The sequence below is a fragment of the Sciurus carolinensis genome, chromosome 3 (assembly GCF_902686445.1).
Source record: "Sciurus carolinensis chromosome 3, mSciCar1.2, whole genome shotgun sequence".
NCBI lineage: Eukaryota > Metazoa > Chordata > Mammalia > Rodentia > Sciuridae > Sciurus > Sciurus carolinensis.
Genome location: NC_062215.1, coordinates 134822746 through 134831028, shown reverse-complemented (window position 1 = coordinate 134831028; position 8283 = coordinate 134822746). Strand labels below are relative to the sequence as shown.

General features: G+C 37.2%; 1 pseudogene; it reads right to left on the bottom strand.

Annotated features, from left to right (window-relative positions):
• Window positions 1–2614: 2614 nt before the first annotated feature.
• Window positions 2615–3262, bottom strand: LOC124980628 (60S ribosomal protein L10-like; annotated as a pseudogene).
• Window positions 3263–8283: the final 5021 nt, after the last annotated feature.

The following is an 8283-nucleotide window of genomic DNA, read 5'->3' as shown; positions in this document are numbered from 1 at the left end:
GGAGCAGGGACTGTTACATTAAGAAGAAAGGGCATGTTTTGAACTGGTAAGGGATGATGAAACTAATGATAGATTTAGGCAACCCGCAAGTTATTCAGTAAGGCAGAAGGAAAGGTAAATGGAATGTTATAAGACTTGAGGAAAGGTAACGTAGAAAATTAAGCATCGAGGACTTTGAGTGATTTAGCTCCTATTGAAAGGATTGTCATTTTCAGCAGAAAACAGCACAGGAAAGAGGAAGTGAGTTTTAAATAGCATAGAAGAATGGAAATACAAGACAAGGAGTGAGCAGCTAAGAAGAAAGGAATAAATCAGGATGAATAGGCTAGTACCCTGTGGAAGGAGCCCATGGCTCAAAATATCAAAAGCAGATGAATGGATTGGAGAATGGGGTAAACAAAATTTGATTGATCTGTCAGACTTGATATTCAGTATTGAAACCAGACTTAGAATTATTGTTTGCAGGGAATCATTACCTTGTGGACTTTCTTGTCATATATTATAAAGGATAGTGCCTAGGAAGTAGGTAGAAGGCTCTAGATAAGGTGACGGATATGGAAAATCACAACCCCCAGGACAGGGAAATGACAACCTCCCCAAACTGTCCGACCTGGAGGAAGAAGAAGGAGGACGGCAATCATTAATTCTGTCTCAGTAAATCCTTTCTCAGTAACAATGGGTCCTGAGGAGAACAAAAGCAAATTTTCATCTGTTCCCAGGTTCATCCCCACCATCTCCACCCAAAGCAAACATGCATCTCTTCCCAACCACAATGGATCCTGAAGGGAGGAGGCAGATACTGAATGCTGGACCTGGACTTTCCCATTACCGATGAGAAAGGAAGGAGAAAAGCAAATAGTGAAGCTCTAGGAAACAATGAACACTGAAGAAAGAGGATAAGCAGTGAACACTGAGTTCCGAACTTTTCCCAGTGACTGAGTTTTGGGCTTTTTACAACTTCTTTCCCGACTGTCCAAACCAATATGTTCGGCTTCAGTCTCCAATAATTAAACCACCTTCATTGTAAACTATACAACTCAGACTCCTTTTGTAACTGGTAGCCATTTTCCTATCCAGAAAAGGAGCCCTTCCAGTTCCTGATTAACTGACACCACTATGGAATAAAGGAAAGTTTACTGATCCATTTGAGGTCTGCTTCCATCCCAGTTATCTGTGCTGAAACTGTGTTGGTTATTTTTGCTTACATAAGGAGATGCATGTCCTGTGTTAACCGGCTGGAGGGATCAGGGCTCAAAGCATGGAGAATCCTGAGGTTGAGGAGTAGATAGTAAGTTTGTTAATTCATGCTTACTTTAATATCCAGGGTCGAAATGTCTCATTCCCACAGCTGTCCACTCCTTCCTACCTTACTTTCTCCTCTTGTCTCCTGTATACCAGTCAGTATGGGTATACAGGGATATGGGACCTAAACCATATTTACTATTGTTGAAGAAATTCATGATATGGTGTTTGTTGAACAAGACTTTCTCTGACTCTGAGAGTAGGTACAGCTGAGACTAAAGGAAACAAGCTATCATTACCAAGCAGGGAGACATGTGAAGAACTAATAGTGACAGATTCTCACCAATCCACCTACTTCTCCCACAGGAGTCCATAATGAGACCCCTGTCTTGCAAAGAGCATTTCTCCTACGTGGGGTACAGTTTGTGGGCATAGAACAGAGACAATCAGCCATAGAGCACTGTATGTAGCCCACATCTTCAGGTTCATTTGCATGGAACTCAATGGGATGACTTAACTGATTAACCACAGACAAGTATTGGTAAACACACCAGCTCTGAGAAAATAAGCCCTTTATTTTCTGGGTACTAGTAAATCCCAAACCTTCCTATATCTGTAACCTTGTACCTTGCCTTGCCATTTGTTAAAAGGGCCAATTATTTTTTAAAAAATCAGCAGCATCTCCCCCTGCATATTGGATCCCATCCTGTTCAAAAATTTTGAAAACACCATTCTCTGATTTACTAGCAACTTCCCCATCCCTGACGGGACCACTGCCAACAACGTGCCAACATATTTTCTCTTTTGAAAATAACTCTCCCTGACTTTACATCCTCCTCCAGGTGCTGCTCTCATTTTTCTTATCCTCTTTATCTTAGTCAATTTCTTACTGTTTCTTTCTAACCTCTTTCAGAAGGGTTATCACTATTTGCTCTTTCTACTTCTCACCTCAACTTTGTCATAAACACACTTCAACAGAATTTTCAGTTTCTCTGTCTCCCTAGGATTATTTTTGTTAAAGTCATTAAAAGCTTTCTAATTGCCAAAATCCATGACTTATTACCTATCCTCATCTTACTTGGCTTCATGATCATTGTTGGACAACAATTAGTCCCTGTATCTTACACATACTCTTCCTTTGACCCAGGATGTTCTTCCCTCCTCTTACCGATCACAGTCTCCCAGGTTTCCTTGCCTTCATTTCTTCTTTACTTCTTTATTACCCCTTATTGCTTTTCTAGTTACTCTCATCCACCAGGTTGTCTCATCCAGTTCTAGGACTTAGTTTTTTTTTTTTTTTTTTTTTTTTAATACAATACAGGATTTATTGGGTGTGTGTGAGATTAAGAAGGGGACAGCAGAGTGGACACCCTCATGAATGCAGGGACCGCTACTTGTCCAGGGGACCACGATTGGGGATGTATTTGACCCCGCAGCCATCAGGAATGAGCCACTTCTCAGCCACCATGTCTTCAAACTCATCAGCATTAAACTTGGTAAAGCCCCACTTCTTTGAAATGTGGATCTTCTGGTGGCCGGGGAACTTGAACTTGGTCTTGTGTAGAGCCTCAATCACCTGTAATCCTTGTTCTGCAGCTTGGAGCGGATGGACATGATGACTTGGCCAATGTGAACCTTGGCCACTGTGCCCTGGGGTTTCCCAAAGGCACCCCGCATACCTGTCCGGAGCCTGTCAGCCCCAGCACAGGACAACATCTTGTTGATATGGATGACATGGAAAGGGTGGAGCCGCACTCGGATATGAAGGCCGTCTTTGCCACAATTTTTTACCATGTACTTATTGTCACAAATAGGGGCAGCCTCCAAGGCTTCAGAGGATAGCTGCTTATATTCATCAGATACCACGTGGCCACAGACTGGGAACTCATTCACTTTTGCCTTTTTCCGCCCAAGGTCAAAGATGTGTATTTTGGCATCAGGGACATCCCGGGCAGAAACGAGACTTTGGTTTCAGTTTGTTTTCACAATACCGGTAACACCGGGTGGGGTGGTGGCCCATGGCGACACCAGGATCTTTGGTGGCAGCAGAAGGAAAAGAGGGGGCTTGGGTTTTTATCATTGCATTGACATATTTTTATCTCCAGCCTTTCATAAGACTCTAGACTCATTTATCAAATGGTCTTATTCAAAATTTCTACTTGGGGTTCAAAAAGATATCTTATGCCTCAAATAGAAATGCTTCACCCTTATCTCCACGGGTCAATCACAAGTCTTCTAATTGATAGGATTTGTGAGATTTTATTTTTGGCCAGCTCATTGGCCTGAGCTTTTTGTTACTGTTCTTCTTGACTCACTGTTTGAGCCATACAGTCTCCCTGCTGTTGGTTACCAAGTCAAGCAGTCTCCTACCTCAGGACCTGTGTCTTGTTCCTTCTATTCCCTGGAATCTGTTTTCTCAAATATTTATGTGACTCACTCCTTAATTACATGTAGGTCTCTTCTCAAGTGTCATCTCTTCAGAAAAGCCTTTCTAGCTCACCCTAAAAGTGAAAGTTCTACATAATTCTCAATTCTACATAATTCTCAATTCTATTTATTTCATTTTTTTGAAAAATCCATCATTGCCTGACATTTTATTATTTGCTTATCATCATTTTTTTTTTAAAGTAGAAGTATAGCTCTAAAAGGGCAGGGAGTGTTATCCCAGCTCTAGTGTTAGCATTTAGAATAGTGCTTAGCTCACAAAAAGAAACTCGGTATGTTAACTGACTGATCAAAAGAATAAATCATTTCTGAAACTAGTTTTTTCTGAACTAAGAATGAATTGTTCCATGTGAGAATGATGTGATATTTCTTGATCATTAGGTATTAGATTTTAATTATAGTATGAGAAAGTCACTATTCTTAGGCTTGTACCTAAAGTCATATTTGATACACCTTCTTAGGAAATCTTCCAAGAAAGATGGCAAATTGTTCTTTATCTTATTCTAATAATTAATCTGGTATTTGAAATCAAGTAGGAAACATTAATTTCCCTTTGTTTTCCCAGAGTTTGACTTTGTAATATACCCAATGGTTCTTCTCCTCTCTCTTCCCTTTTCACCAACCCTTCATCATAATAATGATACATGAAATATCAAGGAGGGGTGGGAGCAATTAGTTATACTCTGGTGACACATTCCATGTTCTACATCAATGAATAGATTTCAAATGGAACATAAGATGAGCTGTATTTCTGCAAAACTGACTAATATGTTGAGCTAATCTGGGAAAAATGATTCAGTACACAATTCTAAAGGTTAGCTGACAAAACAAATGATTGAAATTTTTTTTTAATTGTCACATTAAGTTGTCATTTTTAGAACCAATGCTATACATAATAAAATTCTGAGTTTGCAGGCTTATCTTTTTCATGAAAATCTAAAAACAGAGTCATTTATTCTTACAACGGTAAACATAAATTGCCTTGACAGATAATATATAGTGATCAAAAATCACCAATTTTTTTTCTTTGAGTAAGTTCTCTTGCATCAACAGCCTTTGAGAAATATACCAATTTTCTTCCCCTGTGATAACAAGGAAAAGAGATAATGGGAACTAAAAGCATAAAAGTGAGTAAAATTTATTTTTGCATATTTAAAACTGAGAACCAGGGCTGGGGTTGTGACTCTGTGGTAGAATGCCTAGCACGTGTGAGGCTCTGGGTTTGATACTCAGCACCACACACACACACACACACACACGCACGCACACACACACACACACACAAAATAAATAAATAAATAAAATAAAGTTAATGTGTCCGTCTACAACTAAAAATATTTTTAAAAGTATATATGTGTGTGTGTGTGTGTGTGTGTATAAAACCCCTGAAACCAACTTATTTTTGTGTTTACATTTCTATATTTTGTATTGTCAGATAAAGCATACTTTTATTTCCAAATTAATCAGTAGACACTGAATAAGGTAATATAAAATCGATTTCATCTATCAGCTTAACTGGGAAGTATTAGAGATGCCAGACTGATATATAACATCTAATCAAAGGAAAAGCACCCAATTGCCTATTTCAATGGCTCATGTGATAATAAATCCTCAGTTCATGCTAAATTTCTTTGATGTTCCTAAGCAACAGTAGTTCTCCAGTGACTTCATTATGATCTTGTTAATGTGTGTTTTTCTCAAGGGTAGTTTGAGAAGCAAATTATAAGTATTATGAACACTGGAATTACAGGGGAAAATCCCAAATATCATATTATTTTGATATTATAAATAATTCTATGCATAACAACAAAGTAGATGAGGTTTACAATAATATCTATGGCTTGGGGGCTTTTTTGGTGTAGTGATTCATGAGTCTTCTAACCTTAAGTTGGGGACATATTTGTAATTCACTTCATTTCTTATAATTCATTTTAAGCTGGAAAGACTCTCTGATTACATTTTCAAGGTTTTTAAGGTGTAATAGCTTGTGCTGTGTTTGTGACTCTGGTGATGACTCTAAATATTAAATTTACAACTTTCATGGTATTTACACTGAACCTAGTCCTGTTAACCAAATAGAGAATGGTGGCTGCCTGCTTTCAAAAACATTTCCTGTGATTTAGTAGTTGATATCCATTTTCAAAACCCAATCTTAAAACATTTTAATGTCTATGCTTTCTAGTGATGAAACCCACAAATAGCACAATCCCATTTAGTTTAAATACCAAAAAAGTAAAAATAGAATTTAGAAACATCAGAACTTCTATATTCAAGCAAGTATTACCTTCAAAGGTAGTATTTTAGGGGTTTGCATATTTATTTAAGTGATTTTGCCATTGTTCAGAATATATTGGCTTTATTTATGGAAATACTTTTGATCCCTTTTTCTATTATAATAAAAAACATGAAACATGAGATCTACCCTCTTAACAAAAATTTCAGTGTACCAAATGCTATTGTTCACTACAAGCACAATATTGTATTGCTGTTTGGAATGATTTCATCTTGCTTGACTGAAACATTATACCTATTGATTGTTGTGTTGCTTTGAGTTCTCCTGAGAAACAGAGTCAAGAGGAGGCACCTATGTTTACATCTTTGCATTTTTTATAGAGAATTGGCTCTCACAATTCTGTTTTTTTTCTTCTTTTTATTCTTATTAGTTATACATGACAGAATGTATTTTGACATATTATACATAAATTGAATATAAATTCTCATTCTTCTGGTTGTACATGATGTAGAACCACAGTGGTTGTATAGTCTTATATGCCCATAGGGTAATAACGTTTGATTAATTCTACTATCCTTCCTACCTGCCTACAACCTCCTCTCCCTTCACTCCCCTCTGTCTAATCCAAAATACTGCTATTCTTCCCTAGCTCACCCTCACCTTATTGTGAATTAGCATCTGCATATCAGAGAAAACATTTGGCCTTTGGATTTTTGGGATTGCTTATTTAACTTAGCATGATCTTCTCCAGTTCCATCCATTTACATGCAAATGCCATCATTTCATTATTCCTTAAGGCTGAGTGATATTCCACTGTGTATATACATACCACATTTCTTTATCCATTCATCTGTTGAAGGTCACCTAGGTTGGTTCCATAGGTTAGGTATTGTGAATTGAGCTGCTGTAAACATCGATGTGAATGCATCACTGTAGTATGCTGATTTTAAGTCCTTTGGATATATACCAAGGAGTGGGATAACTGGGTCAAATGGTAGTTCCATTCCATGTTTTCTGAGGAATCTCCACACTGCTTTCCAAAGTGGTTGCACCAATTTGCTGTCCCACCAGCAATGTATGAATGTACCTTTTCCCCCACATCCTCACCAACATTTATTGCTGCTTGTATTCTTAAAAGTTGTCATTTTGACTGGAGTGAGATGAAATTTCAGTGTAGTTTTGATTTGTATTTCTCTAATTGTTAGAGATGTTGAACATTTTTTCACGTATTTGTTGATCGATTGTATTTCTTCTTCTGTAAGTGTCTGTTTATTTCCTTAGCCGATTTATTGATTAGATTATTTGTTTTTGTGTGTGTGTTTGTGTGTGTGTGTGTGTGTGTGTGTGTGTTAAGTTTTTTGAGTTCTTTATATATCCTGGAGATTATTCCTCTGAGGTGCACATGATAAAGATTTTCTCCCATTCGGTAGGCTCTCTCTTCAAGTTATTGATTGTTTCCTTTGCTGTGAAGAAGATTTTTAGTTTGATTCCATCCCAGTTATTGATTCTTGATTTTACTTCTTGGGCCTTAGGAGTCTTGTTAAGAAAGTCAGTTCCTAAGCTGACATGGTGGAGATTTGGGCCTACTTTTTCTTCTATTAAGAACTATTCAAGTGCCTAAGTTCTTGATCCACTTTGAGTTGAGTTTTGTGCAGGGTGAGAGATAGGGGTTAAGTTTATTTCTGCTACATATGAATTTACAGATTTCCCAGAACCATTTGTTGAAGAGGCTATCTTTTCTCTAGTGTATGTTTATGGCAATTTTGTCTAGTATGAGATAACTGTATTTATGTGTGTTTGTCTTTGTGTCTTCTATTTTGTGCCATTGGTCTTCATGTCTGTTTTGGTGCCAATACCATGTCGTTTTTGTTACTATGGCTCTGTAGTATAATTCAAGGTCTGGTATTGTGTTGCCTCCTGCTTCACTCTTCTTATTAAGGATTTCTTCAGCTATTCTGGGTCTCTTATTTTTTCAAATGAATTTCATGATTGTTTTTTCTAGCTATGAAGAATGTCATCGGGATATTAATAGGAATTGCATTAAATCTGTATAAACTTTTGGTAGTATGGCCATTTTGGCAATGTTAATTCTGCCTATCCAAGAACATTGAAGATCTTTCCGTCTTCTAAGGTCTTCTTCAATTTCTTTCTTTAGTTCTATAGTTTATAGTGTAGAGGTCTTTCACCTCTTTTGTTAGATTGATTCCCAAATATTTTATGTTTTTGAGGCTATTGTGAATGGGGTAGTTTTTCTAATTTTTCATTCAGTGGATTCATCACTGATGTATATGAACATTTTTGATTTATGGGTGTTAATTTTGTATGCTGCTTTTTGCTGAATTCATTTATTAGTTGTAGAATTT